This window comes from Staurois parvus, unplaced genomic scaffold, assembly GCF_062004578.1.
Source record: "Staurois parvus isolate SC_StPar_1 unplaced genomic scaffold, SC_StPar_1.0 ptg000572l, whole genome shotgun sequence".
Classification (NCBI taxonomy): domain Eukaryota; kingdom Metazoa; phylum Chordata; class Amphibia; order Anura; family Ranidae; genus Staurois; species Staurois parvus.
The window spans coordinates 6,368,578-6,385,311 of record NW_028318368.1 but is presented as its reverse complement, the minus strand read 5'-3'; positions in this window follow the sequence as shown (position 1 = coordinate 6,385,311).

Sequence of the window (16,734 nt, the reverse complement as noted above, 5' to 3'; positions counted from 1 at the left end):
TCTCTAGCAATACACACCAAACTGACCATGTGCATGTGACTACAGATTCAGTCCATCTTATCAAGAGGAGGGGCAGAGAAGTCAGGATCAAACAGCCTTTTTACACAATGCAGAGGATTAACCCTTTAGGTTCCACAGTGAGTATAACAAGCATGATTTACTACATATACAGACTGATTTTACTGTTGTGGGTTTTGTAACACTTTAGCCTCCCTGGAGGTATTCCCGAGTGTAGCTCGGGGTAAAGTTTCAGCACCACAAGCGTTAACCCCTAGATACACTCGGGAATACCTTGCAGCGTTGCTCCGCGATCTCTTCTTCTCTTACCTTGTCCTGTGCCCCTGCGATGTCCCCCCCTGCAGTGTCCCCAGCAATGTCCTCCAGCCGATGCTGGCATCCGTCTTCTGGGTTCCGTTCCCTGCGACGTCAGGACATACGGGGACGGAACGGCAGGAAATTTAAAAATGTGAAAAAGTGACATTCACTAAATACACTAAAAACTGATAGTATTACTTTACTGTATCAAACCATTTCACATACATTTTGTCCCTAGTCCTTTGTCCTGTGCCCTGCCTGCATTTTTACTGTTCTTTCTGCCTGGAAACTGAGAAACGTCCATGGTGTCCAAAAAGCATCCCTTTAGGTCAAAAGCGGTTTTAGACCAGCTAGAGATCAGCGATAGTAAATTAGAACTACTTGCAGAATTGAGTGATAATGATTCGTGGGGAAATTCGTCATCAGACACTGAAAACGATTTTATGACTTTGCTCAGTGATGTGCAAACTTTGCGCTATATTTCAAATTTCAGTGTTTTTGGTTTGATTATATTATTGAATTCAATTTATTATTATTTTTTATGATTATTTATTAAATTATAATTTATGATTTCATGTTTCAAATTTTATCATACCCGGGATGTTTAATAGACTCTTGTTCGGACAGATTTCAGTGAGTTATTCCTAAAAATTACAGGCCTACAATAAAAAAAATACATATTTCCATGCAAAAAAATGTACCGCTTTGAGCACAGAAATATGGACATAATCAGACTGCTAGGGAGGCTACGGACATTTATACAAACTATGCTTGAATACATTTATTATGCTTTTATAACTGAATACATACTGTAATTGGGAGAAATGGTGTTTTTATCTGCCTGGATTTCATGATGAACACATACTCGGACTCGAATAAGAACAAATATCCTGCCATCAGAAAAGTTCTGTCCTACACATACTTTTCAATTGCTTCTGTTATGCAGATACAAATTTCAGATACTGAGGTTGAGCTCAAGCCAATCCCTTCCTGCTCCTTACTTTTGTCAGTAGTGATAAGCCTCTTAATGATGGGCCCGTAGGGTAAGAGAATTGTGTGGGCCTGAGCTTCTTGTTGCCAGTTTGTTAGCATTACTATACGTAATTATAAAAACTATGCAGTCTTGCATTCTGAGAATTAGCGCATTTCAGAAAAATCTACACGTATTTTGATATAAAATACATAAAACAAACAAATAGCCTAACTCTCAGCCAGCTTGAGTTTTATAAACAAACAATCTTCCATTGCATCATGACAGCTAACCATTCTTTCCTCCTAAAGACCTTGCTGAGGAATAGAGGCAGCCACAAAACCTAAAAATATCTCTACCTGGCAGAGACTTAAGAAAAACACGTAAAGTATTTTTGTGAGAAACTACCAGAAAACTAGTTTATTACTGACAGTTTCTCATTGGCTTGGTGTCTAGGAACTCCTGGTATACATTTTTTAGCTTGATCACATATTCAGGTACCTCGAGGCTTCCTTTTGGAAGTTTTGCAAAGTATTGTTGTGCCACAGAAGTAGTAGTACATTTTTATAAATTATTATGGGGTGATGTTACCTGGCCCTTTTAACAAAATATAATAATATAAGCTGGCCATACATGGAGCCAGGGAAAAATCTGCCTTTTGTGTGTAACATGAGGACCCACTTTAATTGTTGTATGTTTTCACATGGCTGACTAACACCCCGGTCACATTGGGTGCAACTTGCTATGCGATTTGCATGCTCAGCATCGTATGCCAAGTCGCACCCTATTGTCCACAATTACAGCAGTCATATCAGTGTGGTTCTGACTTGGTCGGAGCCGCACCGATTTCCAAAGTAGTGTATGCACTACTTTTGGTGCGATTTGCATACATTTCTGTGTCAGATGTATATGCAAATTGCACCTAAAATCGGCATGTCACCTGACTTTGAATTTGCGCGGCTACAATGTAAGTCGCATGATTTCAAACTTGGGAACGGTGTGACCGAGGTCTTACGAAACACATGTGTGGCTGACTAAAGAAACACACATGCTGTTAATACCTTCCTTACCTCTTGTCACTAAAAAGACAGAGGTACGGTATATTCAAAAACAAAACAGTGCTTCCAATGGTCACAAGTGCTCATTACTACCCCTTGTGTAGCCATAGTCAGAACTGTTTACTGTATGTCCTCTGTTATTGGAGCTGTTGAACTTTTTTGATGTATTGGCACCTTTTAAATTAAAAAAATGACAGCTTGTTCAACAATTGCATTACATTCTTCTACAGTTTCCTTGCGTATTTAAGAAAAACTATAATAGTTTTTCACCAATTTTATTTTTCCTTTCTTTAAAGTGTTACTAAACCACAACAGTAAAATCAGTCTGTACACGCAGTAAGGAATGCTTGCTATACTCACTGTGGAACCTAAAGAGTTAATGCACATAGACAGGAAAGGGGGGGGGGGGGGGGGTAGAGAACAGCAGGAGCTACCAGGTTTTTTTCAGAATACAGAAAACCAATCTCATAGTGAATGAGTGAGTATGAACAGCATGCAATAAGCACTTATTGATAGTAGTTTTTATGATGTGGGTTTAGTAACACTTTAATTTCATTTTTTTATTAAGGAATACGAAGCATGAAATCTGTTGCTTTAAAGTGTTACTAAACCCCCAACAGTAAAATCAGTCTGTATATGCAGTAAGGCATGCTTGTTATACTCACTGTGGAATCTAAGGGGTTAATCATGGACATTTCTGTAAAAAGGCTATTTGATCCTGTCTTCTCTGATTCTTCCCTTTTTTTTTACTGTCCCCAATCCATCTGCCACAGTACAGAGCACCAGTGGCAAGTCTGCACTTTTTTTGGGGGGGGGGGTAGGGTGCATGTGATCAGCGCAAGGTCAATCAGCTCTGTCCGGACAGAGGGCCAGGAGTCATGCAGCCTCATAGGATAGTCGAAGGAGAATGAAAAGTCTTACAAGGTTAACCAGTGCTCGGCTGGACTGATACAATTCACAAGACTGCTATATCCTGTTGATAAGAAAAGGTATTTAGCAGTTTATATTTACTAAAATAATTGCATTTTCATGTTCTGTGTACTGTGGAAGATCAGATATAGTGACTGTAGGGTCATGGGTTTAGTAACACTTTAGGGGCCAGTTCACACTACATGCGTTTCAGTTGCATTTTTTCTGCATCCAAAACACACAGAAAGTAGGTTATATGGTTGTCAATATCACATCAGTTCTTGCAGTTCCAGTGCGTTCCAGACGTAGAAAAAAAAGTAGAACATGCTGCATTTTTTCTGCACAGAACTGTTCTGGAATGCAGCAAAACGCACCAAAAACGTATTGGAACGCCCATGTCCCTATTTAAGTTGAAGAAAAAGAGAGGGGAAAAAATTAACTGGAATGCATAAAAAACGCACCGGAACAATCCAAAAACACGTCAAAAACCTGTATGCAAAAACGCATCCAGACTGCGTTTCTATTGTGTGAATCAGCCCTCAAGGTTTTACGGTATGAAGTCATGTTAATTTTTTCATTATTAATATAAAAACTATACAAATATGCTCTTAATACAAGGTCCTTATATAATACTGCATTTGAAAAGCATACAGGGCTTTCAAACAAAAAAGTCCAGCAGTACCTCTACGCTTGTTGACTTCTCCATCAGTAAATCAAGATGGGTTCTTTCTCTGCTCTTCTGACTTAGAGCTTTTTTACATGGAACCAGTCCACTCCGATCAGAAGGGGTCAGGAAGCAGATATCACGAGCCAAACGGAATCGGATTTTTTGTTAACATCCGTGCCTGTTAGGTTTGTGTCCGGCTCTATGGGTGGCTGGATGTAAACATATTCCGGTGTCCATTTACATCAGGCTACCTCTAATCCATCATGGTTAGGTCTGGAAAAATGGAAAAGGACACAGTCTTTTTCTATTTTCTTTTCTGGACATGGACAGACTTGGAGGTAAGCGGGGTAAATGGACACAAGTCTGTTTATGTCCACCTGTCCATAGAGCTGCATGGAGCATCCGATCAGGTCTGCCAGAAAAACTGACAAGTAGACCTGGACGGAGAGCCTGTTTGAAAGGGCTGTTGAGAATGCATGATTTGATATCCCGCTATTCCTATGTTTCTACACAACAGGAGCTTTGTTTTCTCATGCTTGCCATCTTGCTCGTGAGTAGGTAATATTGATATGTCATATTTCTTATTTACCTGGCTAAAAATTCTACAATTCTATATTTTAGTCATTTACGTAGTTATATAGTTAGTCTGGCTGAAAAAAGACAAAAGTCCATCCAGTTCAACCATTAAAAAGTTCCTCTAATCTTTCCTCATAGCTGATCTCCTCCATGCATCGTATCAGTTTAGTTGCCCTTTTCTGTGCTTTCTCCAGTTCCCCAATGTTCTTTTTGTGAATTGGTGCCCAAACCTGAACTGCATATTCCAGATGAGGTCTTGCTAATGATTTGTACAGGAGTAATATGATATCTTTCTCTCTGGAGTCTATACCTCTTTTAATACAAGAGAGGAGTTTGCTCGCTTTAGAAACTGCAGCTTGGCATTGCAAGCCATTATTAAGCTTGTGATCTACCAGAACTCCCAGATCCTTCTCCACCAGTGATTCCCCCAATTGTATCCCTCCTAGTATGTATGATGCATGCATATTCTTAGCCCCCAAGAGCATCCTGTATGGACATTATTCCACTGCAAAGCTTGGTGTCATCTGCAAAGACTGAAATGGGATTTTCAATCCCAGACCATGTATCGTTTATACATATATTAAAAAGTAAGGGTCCCAACACTGAACCTTGAGGTACACCACTGACAACCCTAGACCATACAGAGTATGAATCATTAACCACTACTCTCTGAATACGATCTTTTAGACAGTTTTCTATCCATTTACATACAGATTTTTCCAAGCCTGTAGACTTTACCTTACACATTAGCCTTGTGTGGGGAACTGTGTCAAACACGTTTGCAAAATCTAAGTATACCATTTACATAACTATTAAGTAAATAAAACATATAGGGAAATGTTAAGCCCCTTTCACATGGGCAGACCATTCAAGTCCGTCTGTTTTTCAGGCGGACCCGATCAGACCATTCATTGACCTCTATGGAGCAGTGGATGTAAACGGACACACGCCTGCATCCGATCCACTAAAAACAGATGTCCCCATCCGTCTAGCTGATCTAATTGGATGACAGGCAGTTTGTTTACACCCAACCGCCCATAGAGGACAGGGAGTTGTGTCCGCAGTTGATAAGTGGAGTGGACACAGACCTGTCAACCGCCTTCTCATGTTAAAGAGGCCTTATACATTCCTTTTAAATAAATTTAGTGAAAAAAAAAATTCAATAGAGAAATACAGTATATGGGTGTTTGGATTTATCCTGTAACTAATTCTGAAGATATGCTGCCAGTTTCTGCCTAATTGTAAGGTAAAGCTGTAGTTGATGTACTTAACTGCTGATCCAAGCCCTTTAATTATTTTAACTCAGTCATAGAAACCTATACTTTAATGGCATGTGGGTTGTGACAGTTCACAATCATCCCACCTTGAGCTGTAAGAAATTCAAGCTGTGGTACTTATAATGTGTAAGGAACGCTCGTTGTGTACAATTTGCTTGTTAAAACACTTAACACCCACTGATGGCTGCGTATTGTCTAACATTAAGTACAGTGTAGGCACAGATATGGTGCTACCTGGGAAATGATGTGATAGAACATTACATAAAACTAGATACTGACAAAGCCTAAAACTACAGTAGGAACAAGAAAAATCAGGAATAACAAAAACTGTATGCTCCTTGAGGGCAGGGACTGATGTGAATGTACAATATATATTATTATTATTATTATACAGTATTTATATAGCACCAAAGGGTATGCTTAGAGTACTTAGCTGCTTTTTCGGATTAGCACTCACTCTTTTATTATATACATAGTATTATCTATCTATCTATCTATCTATCTATCTATCTATCTATCTATCTATCTATCTTTTAGATTGTAAGCTCCCAGGATCAGACCCTCCTATCCCTCTTGTATTGAACTGTATTGTTCCTGTATTGTCTCCCGTTATATTGTAAAGTGCTGAGCAAACTGTTGGCGCTATATAAATCCTGTATAATAATAATAATTATAATTATTATTATTATACAGTATTTATATAGCGCCAAAGGGTATGCTCAGCGCTGTACAGTAGCAAGGGGGACAGAACATGAGATGAGACAGTAACAATACAATACACGAGGGGTTCGAGGGCCCTGCTCTTTCGAGCTTAAAATCTAGGAGGGAGGGGAAGGTGGTACAGGAGGAGATGGCTGTGGGGGATGGAGTGGTGGGAGAAGTGGAGGAGGTTAGTTGTTAGGTGAGGTCGGGTGTTAGGTGAGGTTGGGGTAGGCTTCCCTGAAGAGGAGGGTTTTCAGGGTGCGCCTGAAGGTGAGGAGGGTAGGTGACAGTCTGATGGATTGGGGTAGGGAGTTCCAGAGGATGGGGAAAGTCCTGGAGAAGTCCTGAAATTGGGCGTGGGAGGAGGAGACCAGGGAGCTAGCGAGTAGGAGGTCCTGTGAGGAGTGGGGGGCACGGGTAGGGTGGTATTTGGGTATCAGGTCAGTTATGTAGTTCGGGGCGGCATTCTGAATGGCTTTGTAGGTCAGAGTTAGCAGTTTGAATTTGATGCGTATATATGTAAAGTGCTGTGTACATTGGTGGCACTATATACTGTAAGTACCCGTAATAAGTAAATAAAGTTTCTGCCAATACTGACCAATTAAAGTGATACTAAGTACATACTGTTTAATTTATATTATCCCTTCTTTGGATGTGGGGCCCAAAAGAGAGGTCAGAGTCTAGGATTACACCTAGCACCCTGGCATGAGGGGAAGGACCAATGGTTATGCTGTTGATCCTAATGGTAAAATCATGAATGGGGATCAGGGAGGAGGAAATATTACAAGCTCGGTTTTAGATTAAGTTTAAGGTAGTGGTGTGACATCCATGCTAATATGTTTCCTTCAATGAGGAAATCTAAAAGACCACCATTTATACCAGTTATAAACACCTTCAAAATTTTACATACACACAGTACAAGTGAAGGGCGGCACAGTGGCTAAGGGGTTTTCACTTATGCCTTGTAGAACTAGGGTTGTCGATTTGCATCCCAACCATGACACTACCTGTGTGGAATTTGCATGTTTTCCCTGTGCCTGTGTGGGTTTCCTCTGGGTACTACGGCTTCCTCCCACACTCCTAAGACATACTGCTAGGTTAATTGGCTTCTGTCTACGTTGGCCTGTGTATGTATAAATGTGAGTTAGGGGACCTTAGATTTTAAGCTCTTTGAGAGTAGAGACTATGTGAATGTACAGTATATGTGTAAAGCACTATGCAAGTTGATGGTGCTATATAAGTACCTATAATAAACACACTGCTAAATTTTTTTCTGTTCAACTCATCGGGTGAACGAAAAAAACTGACAGATTGGCATACCAACACAAGCAATGTTGGTGCGGCAATCTCCCATGCTCTGCTATTATATTCTGACTGAAAGACTGCCCCCTCATCAAAACACACGGATCAGCGCTCGCAGTCATTGCCTGTGAGCACTGATTTGATGCTGGTTTTCCAGTATGTCCCTTCAACAAAAGTTGATCGTTAGGCTTTTGTCGGGAAGGCAGATATACACAGTGACCGAATGTTGGCCAGTTCCTGCTGAATCAGCTAATATTTGGCCCTTGTGTACCCAACTTTACTGTATATTAGCTTCCTGTATCCATTGAAGAGCAGAACTCAGAGAGGAAGAGTCAGCATTGTGAGCCAGTCAGACTATATTGCTTGGCAAAGAGTAGAGTGACTCATCAGGATTGTGGTGCTTCCTTATTATCCAGATATCGGGGTGGAGGCAGGTTGTTGACCAAGCTGTATTGCTTAACTGCTTGTACTGTAATGAAGAGGTCATCTATCTGGATATACAGTATTTTCTGGCAGGAATTTCAGAACCCTCAGGCCTAGCTTAATAGTATTACAGATCTTATTCCAGAAAAGACAATTAACATGTAAGTAGCTGTCCGTACCAAGTTTAGTAGTAAAATATTACTAATGATTAAATGTTTTTTTTACTTTAACCACTTTAGTACCGGGCACTTTTACCCCCTACCTGCCCAGGCCAATTTTCAGCTTTCAGTCTTGTCAGACTTTGAATTGCGCGGGCATGCAACACTGTACCCATAAAGAAAGTTATAATTTTTTTCACACAAATAGAGCTTTCTTTTGGTGGTATTTAATCACCACTGAGTTTTTTTATTTTTTGCTAAAAAAAACTGAAACTTTAAAAAAAAATTTGTTTTTCTTAGTTTCTGTTATAAAATTTAGCAAATAACCTTTCTTCATAAATTTAGGCCACATGTATTCTGCTACATTTCTTTGGTGAAAATACCCCAACTTAGTTTATATTATTTAGCCTGTAGGAAAGTTATAGAGTCCACAAACTATGGTATATATATCTGACAATCAATCAATCCTGACGGCCAGCCTAATTTCTTGAGGCCCAAAACCTCAGGATAGTACAAATACCCCCCGAATGACCCATTTTTTTTAAAATAGACAGTCCAAGGTATTTAGTGAGAGGCATGGCAAGTTTTTTGAAGTTGTAATATTTTGTTACAATTTTCTGGAAATTGAAGAAGTTATTTTTTTTAACATATTGTCACCAGACCAGTACAGCATCATGATATGCCTGGTGTGGTGGTGATCAGTGACACTGAATGGTAACAGTATGTAAAAAAAAAAAAAATCATAATTACATTTTTTTTTTCAATTTTTTCTATTATTTTTTTCTTTTTATGAAATTTTTTTAATTTGTTTTTCAACACACTGTGACCATAGTAATTGTACTACTCTGGGCAAGTGATCAGGATTTTTTTTATTTACACATTATGATTGCTAATACCAATGTATTTCATCGATATTAACAACCAATGAAACTGATTCATTTAGTCTTTTGTTGTGATTCACTGTGATTGGGCAAAGCTCATCACATGATACAAATGAGCAGTGATTGGCCCTGTCTGTACCATGTGATTGCTGTGACCAATCACAGCTAACAACACAATTGTATACAATGGATGGCATGGATGGAAGCCATCCATTGTATAAACATGACACTGGTAGTGGGCCGGAGTAGTGATCTGGACATAGCCAGTGACAGATCGCTGCTGTGCAGACCCACGGGTGCGTGATGTCATATGACGGCAACTCAAGAGGAGAAGCGTCCCGCTCGGTCATCAATCTGCTATAGGCCAGGCGGGAAGGTGTTAATACTGTCTCTGCATTAAGGTAAAAAAAAACACTCCACTACCTTTTCTAACACCCACCAGCCCTAAACATTTACCTGGCTCTGCGTCACCTTTCCAGCACTGTCTCCTTTTCACCCACCTCACTTTCCAGTTACACAGCCATAGGCTCCTCCTGCCTTCAGTCATATTCCTATAAGGCGGGGTTGTGGTTTACTAGCACTGCGTGTGACTATGAATGCACACAGCGCGCCACAGGACCCGTCGAGATTGTGCAAGCAGCTTGCCGCAGGAGACACTAGAAAGAGGGGAGGAACTGCGGGAAGAGAAGGAAAACATTATTTCTGTGCAATATGTATGCACTGTGCAGGTAAATTTTGTTTTTTGTTTTTTTTTTTGTAATTTGACTTTAATGCTACATTAATCCTAATGTATGATTATTAAATGCATCAAATTCAGAAAGCGTTTTTACAGCATGTAAAGGAAACTGGTACTGAAAGAAAAATAGGCAAAGTAGGTAATGCTAAATAATGGGAATCCACCTTCATAACTAACCCTGCACAGCTGTAATAATTAAGCTGAATATTCTGATTCCTGTATATGACCCATATACCGTGACCGGTTTTCTTTAAAAGGTTGATTCTCAAACTGTGACATCCAAGCTTGTGAAGTGCCAAAGGCATTTTATTTCAAAATGTTTCTTTTTTCAGTTTTCTTTTGATTCAAGTAATTACACTAGTGGCATTTGCATTTACATTTAAAATGGAACTTCGCTCTCTCAACCAACATTGACTATTTTAAATCCTTTTGCTGCTAGCATTAGTAAATATATGGGAAAGTATATCATATTTACTTGTTTTAAACAGTTTTTACATTTCTTTAGTTAGTTCTTAGTCTCCATGCCTAGGCAAATGGTGTCATACAGCCCAGTCTTCAGAAGGAGAGGAAGGGTTATCTCAGCTAAGTACACCGCCTTGCCTGCATGCCTGAGCTAAGGGCAAATAGATTCCAAGAAGTAATTGCTACATTAATCACCTGTCCTTACTCAAGAAGGCTTCAGCTAGAATGCAAAGGGGTGTTTTTCAAAGTGATTTCTCAGCAAAATAAAGTATGGAGACATGGATGGATGTGTGTGTGCTTTGAATATTAAAAATGAATTAAATAGTGATTTTGGTTTGTGGAGCTCAGATACAATGTAGTTCTGCTTTAAACACATTACAAAACTGTATGACTCTGTGTTTTAACATCAACCTGAAGTTCAGCTTTAAAGAATATTTTATCAAGCTAAGCAGCCTTTATTTAAAGCATGCTAGATGGATTAAGTTTTACTTTCTTGAATTTAGTTTATGAAGAACATAAAAATATAAAGACAGAAAAATTAAAATCTAACTCACACCTTTTGATCCTTTCTTGAAATCATGCAACTCCCCACTCACCAAAATGTATCTAGTGCAGCCATTTGTTTTATGTTAAATTTGTTTTTATTGACATTGATATTTCAATGTTCAGCAGCAGGTTCTATGGGGTAAAAGGGAATTAAGAATATAACAGAGGTCTAGCGCATTAAACCTTTAATAATAAAAGAATGCGTCAAAAGCTTAGGAGGTGAAGTCAAATTTTTTGATACAACATGTTCAGTAAAGACTCCCGTGTCTGCTAAGTTCCAGTTTCCTCCAAATACTTTTGCTTCAAGTACATTTTTATTAGTTTTAAATTAGAAAGCACAGTAATACAGAACAATGTGACTACACAGGGAAAGATAGGCATTAGAGCGTTATGTGGGAGATAAAATATTACTAACCCAGCAAGCTGTAGACAGCTGCATGCCTTTTATCTGTAAAAGTAATAACCGTATGTGGCTGGATATAAGGGGTAGAGGTTCTACATGGGTATCTTCTTGGCAGTAGTCTGAGGGTGTTCAGGGGGGATGAATTGTGCAGTGGATATTGAGGTCAGTAGGTGACCTGGGAGTGGATTGGCATGGTTGGAGGGAGCTTGGGTGCCAAGGTGTGAGAATTTCTGTCCGAGATAAACTAGAAGTTAGCAATATAAGAGAAATTGGGTGTTGGGGTGCTTAGGCAGCCGGCAGGTGGGGGGGATCTGGTGGGGAAAGGGGAGAGGAGGAGCCACAGGAATTCTTCCCAACATTAAACCTAACAGGGCAGAAGGTAAGCAGGGAGAGGAGGACCGGGAAGAAGGGGGTGTAGTGCAGCTATTTGATTGTCTTAAAGTGGTTGTAAAAGCTTCAGGTTCTTTACCATAGTGCATTCTCTGCATTAAGGTGAAAAAACCTTTTATGTGCAGCCCCCCTAAATACTTACCTCACCCTGATCTCAATCCAGCACTGTGCCCGAGAGCGGTGGCACAGCTCTTTCTCTCTCTCCCTCCTCGCTGAACTCAGTGAGAGCAGTGGGAGCCATTGGATCCTGCAACTGTCAACCAATCCAGTGATAAAGGAGCGGGGGCCGAGCTACACTGTGTGTGTCAATAGACACACACAGTCCAGCTCGGGATTAAGCCCGCACATGTGCCACCATAGGAAGTGGCTTTCTGTGGTGGCACACAAGGAGAAGAGGAGGAGCCCAGATTGCTGGTGGGGGACCCCTGAAAAGAAGGATCAGGGTCTCTCTGTGCAAAACCATTGCACAGAGCAGGTAAGTAAAACATGTTTGGTATTAAAAAAAATTATTGAAAAAGTGTGACAAGCAGAACCTAGATTAGGCTGCAGTAATCATCATTACCGCTGTATAGACTCATCTTAGTTTTCATTCAGTGACCTCAGCAGTATACAGTGCCAAGATGAACCAGTTAGTGCAATTGCAGTTTTCAGCCTTGTGCTGGAATTGCATGAATCAAGATTGTATAATTATGGAAAGGGGTCATGTTTTCTGATGTCATATGAAGCACAGACTGAAGTTGAATATAATTCTCTAAATGGATTGTTACAGTATATTGTCACATCACCTTTTGCTGCCTGCTCTTAGGTGCTGCTGATAGCGAACAAAGTACATTTCAATGACAGATTTACTTTAATGTATGATTTCTGAACTGCAAGAAAGATCAGCACACCGTGACATCTGTTCCAAGATGGTGGCTGTTTTCATGCTATGATTGTATCCAAACAAAATTGTATTGGCATATTGTGAATACCGTAACAGATTTTAAGTGACACAGACATGGCATACAGAGCAGGTGCAACTGTCACTTTGAATAGAAAAGGTGCTGCCAACACTTTACATTACACACCAAACTTATATATTGGTTGAAAGTTATATGCAAGTAAGCTGGCAAATCAATTGTTAGTGACCTTATACTAGAAAACCTTGCTTCACCCTTATTGCTTGTTCCCATTATTAGGATTGTCTCTACTCCCCCTCAGCTTGATGTAGCAGAGTACTTTTTTTTGGGGGGTAACTGAACCAAGAGATAATGTGAGAAAGTGCATGTACATCGGACCTTTTTCTTGTGTCTATGGAGAGTTTTAGACTGATCAGCACAGTTGCACTCATCCACTGTATCATTGTTAGGTTTGTCAGTTGATGATAAAAATAACTATTTCTTGCATAATTTTAGTCTCGGTTCACACTACTGTGAATCTGATTTTCAATGTGGTTATGTAGGGTGACTTGGTTGTGATTTGGATGTGATTTGCAAATTCTCTGGGGCCAAAATCACATTGAAATTGTACCAGTGTGTAGTTAAGGACCCTTTTCCAAAATCACACCATGCTGTGTTGCATTGATGTGAACAGGCATCACTGAAAACCACTGAAAACAACGTAATTTCCTTTGTCATGCCATTGTGTGCAACTGAAATTACATCTGAAATCACACTAGTGTGAACCAAGCTTTAAGGGCACTTGTACGAGGCTGCCATTCCTGACTTCCTTCTAAAAATGCTGGCTGTCCCTGGCTTTAGTACTTTCAGAGGCAATCACTCAGAACAAGTATTCAGCAAGTCAGGCCAGATATTTATCTCTAAGCAGTGATTGGCAGAATGAAGTGGGAAATCCTGAACCGTACACACTGGATAAGCTCAACATCTAGGCAACCAACATTTTGTAAAAGAGAGGTTGGCACTTGTAGGCAGCAAATTCGCTTTAGTATAGATTTATTTTGAAGTGGATGTCAATGTAATAGTATTTCTACCCTTACCCCTAATCTGAGTAAGAGTTTCCATGGGAAATAGCGGTGAAACCCACAATAAAATGCTGATTCTGGTACTTCCATTGCAATCACAGTGGATGTTTGTGTGTTGAAGGGTCTTAAAACAGAACTAAAGTGAAAAACTAAAACAATTGTTAGCAAGCAGAAGGGACATGTGGGATGTTTGCTGTTGGTGGGTTGAGTATCTGTGGACATTTGTCCTGCTTTAATGTTGCAATGGCCATGTGACTTTAGTAAGTGGGTACTTTAGGCCTTTTTCACACAGGTAATTACATGCATGCCCCATGCAGGCCGGGGATTGCACAGGTGTTGCATGCATCCCCATGCCGGCAGTCCCAGTGTTGTCTGTTGGGATGCAGAGACTGCATGGACACAGCCACTGCTCCCAATATGACATCCCTGCGCCCAGTTGACAACTATGGGACTACTGGCATGGGGATGCACACAACACCGGTGCATTACCATACTGGCAAACACGGCTCTGCATGATATAAATGTAATTATCCCATGTGTATGAGGCCTAAGAGCATAAAAAGGCAGTTGGCAGTTATGGCAATTTGCTTTCTTGTTTCACCTGGTAAAAGCATAATGCAAATAACTGATTTGAGTTATTTTCCATATGAAAAATATATTTGTGATATATATATACCGTATATAATAATATGTATATATGTATAATACAAAATCCTCATCATGTTCATCCTCTGACATCAGCAGCATAGTTATTATTCCTTGGCAAAGTTTACAACTTTCAGTTTGAAACTGGCTTCATATTTCCTTCTTCTTGCTGGAGCCATGATGGGGTCTTGTCTACCAGCCATTTTGTTTAAATACACCCACTAATTTCTCAGCCCTCTGGATGTGCGGTAATACTGTATGTACAGTGGCATCGTCTACATACAGTATACCACGCTGAGCCAATCACAGTGAGCGATGTATTCTATTAATGAATACAAAGCCTGCTCGGATTGGCTGAGTCAGAGAGGCGGACCGATGATGTCACAACCTCTGCCAATCTGAGCAGGCTTTGTATTCATTAATAAAATACATTGCTGACCGTGATTGGCTCAGCGCAGTATACTGTATGTAGCCAAAGCTGCCGTACATACAGTATTACCGCACATCCAGCGGGCTGACAGATTATGGACGTTCGTTTTGAGCCAGCTTGGCCCAAACAAACTAAAGGTTCACATTGTATACCCCATGTATAAGATGACTCCTGATTTTTGGGGTATGTTTTTAAGTATAAAAAGTCATCTTATACACCTGAAAATACGGTAAATATATACACACATACACACCATATGTTATCATTGTTCATATTCTTATTAAGACTATTTTCTATTGTCCAACCTTGTACACACCAGAATTCATGTGTGTTAACATATCATTTAGATGTGCTACGCTTCAGGTCAACATACATTAAAAAAATACAACATTCAGGTCTAATTTTCAGCAAACTGCAACACAACATGTCGGTCTAACATTTCTTTTGAGAACAATGCTTCTTCTCCTTTACGGGTTTAAAGTCTGCACTGGAAAAATCACATTATATAATATCTTATAATGTGAACTGCTACCAAAGAGATTTCAGGATTAATAGGTCTATTTTCCATGATCATGCTGCGCTCCTATTTTGTTGTGTTGTGATAAGTATTAGTAATTGATCTTGCCTATTTTAAATTTCATAGACTTGTGTAAGAAGATTAGTTGCTTAACACTTGTTCATTTCCAAGATTGTTGGGCAGTGTTTCCCATTATAGAATATTCCTGCAAGATTAATGTTATGAGGGCAATATTTGAAGAGTAACAGAAAAACACCTGTAATAGTAAATCTTTTGTTTTCAGATTTCTTTGTTTTCTATCTCAATCTCCTAAATTGCTATTTTATTTGCTATTTACATTGCTTAGGATTTATAAGTGTTGAAGTATACCTAAAAATAAAAGCAGAAGAAAATGTGTACAGTAAAGCACAACTCCAGTTTATTTATTTATTTTGTTCAATAAGTGTCCCAACAGAGTAAAAAATAAAAAAGCAACATTAGCTGCAATACTGACCTCCTCTCAGTGCTGTCCCTCATAAATTCACCAAGTCCAACACTAGATTTAGTGATGCCCAACATCATTTAACTCACTCTGAACCCAGCCTGTCATGGACCCATCCCCGCAGTGGGTCACATGGTTTACAGGTGAATTCTGCAGTGAATGGTGGTGATATCATAATGGCAGCACTTCTCCTTTGGTATTGTAAATGGCTGTTTGCTGCTGTAGGGAGCAGAGCAAAAATATTAGGTTGTCATGTGACCAGTCAGAAAACACCAGTTAAAAAAGTAATATATACATGAAATTGTTAGAAAATGGGTGTGGGGGGGGGAGTTGTTTTTGATCTGAGTGTTCATATTCATTTCAAGCTGAAGTTTAACCTGAAAAAAAATCCTACAGCTTTACATTGCTTACTGTAATGGAGAATGTCTCACGTTGTCTACGCAGCTGGATCCTGCAGAAATCTTCACTACTTGGATGCCTGTCTTCTTCCTCCTGCAGATATTAAGACCCTTTCACATGGGGCAGATTTCATTCTGATAAGCAGGGGATCAGCTCACAGATCCCCTACTGATGGGAGCAGAGCAGGTGGATGACACATCCCTGTCCGCTCAGTTTCTGCAGAGCAGACATGGACAGAGCCCACTCTGCTCTAAGGGGGGCCAGGAATAAACAGACTCCGCTGCCCGATTACACCCAACTACTCTCTGATCTGAATTGCCTAAACAGAAGAGGACAGATCCCCTTTGTTTATTGTTTTTTTTAGCGGATTGGTTCAGACCCAGAGGTAGGTGTCCCTTTCTACCAACCGGAATGCATGGACCTTCTAATCAGTAAAGTTTGTTCGACAGGTACTAGCTCCCTTCTTGATTGAGAAAAGCTCTTTCATTAATTACACTGATTACACTGCCTGCACTGACAAATAGTGT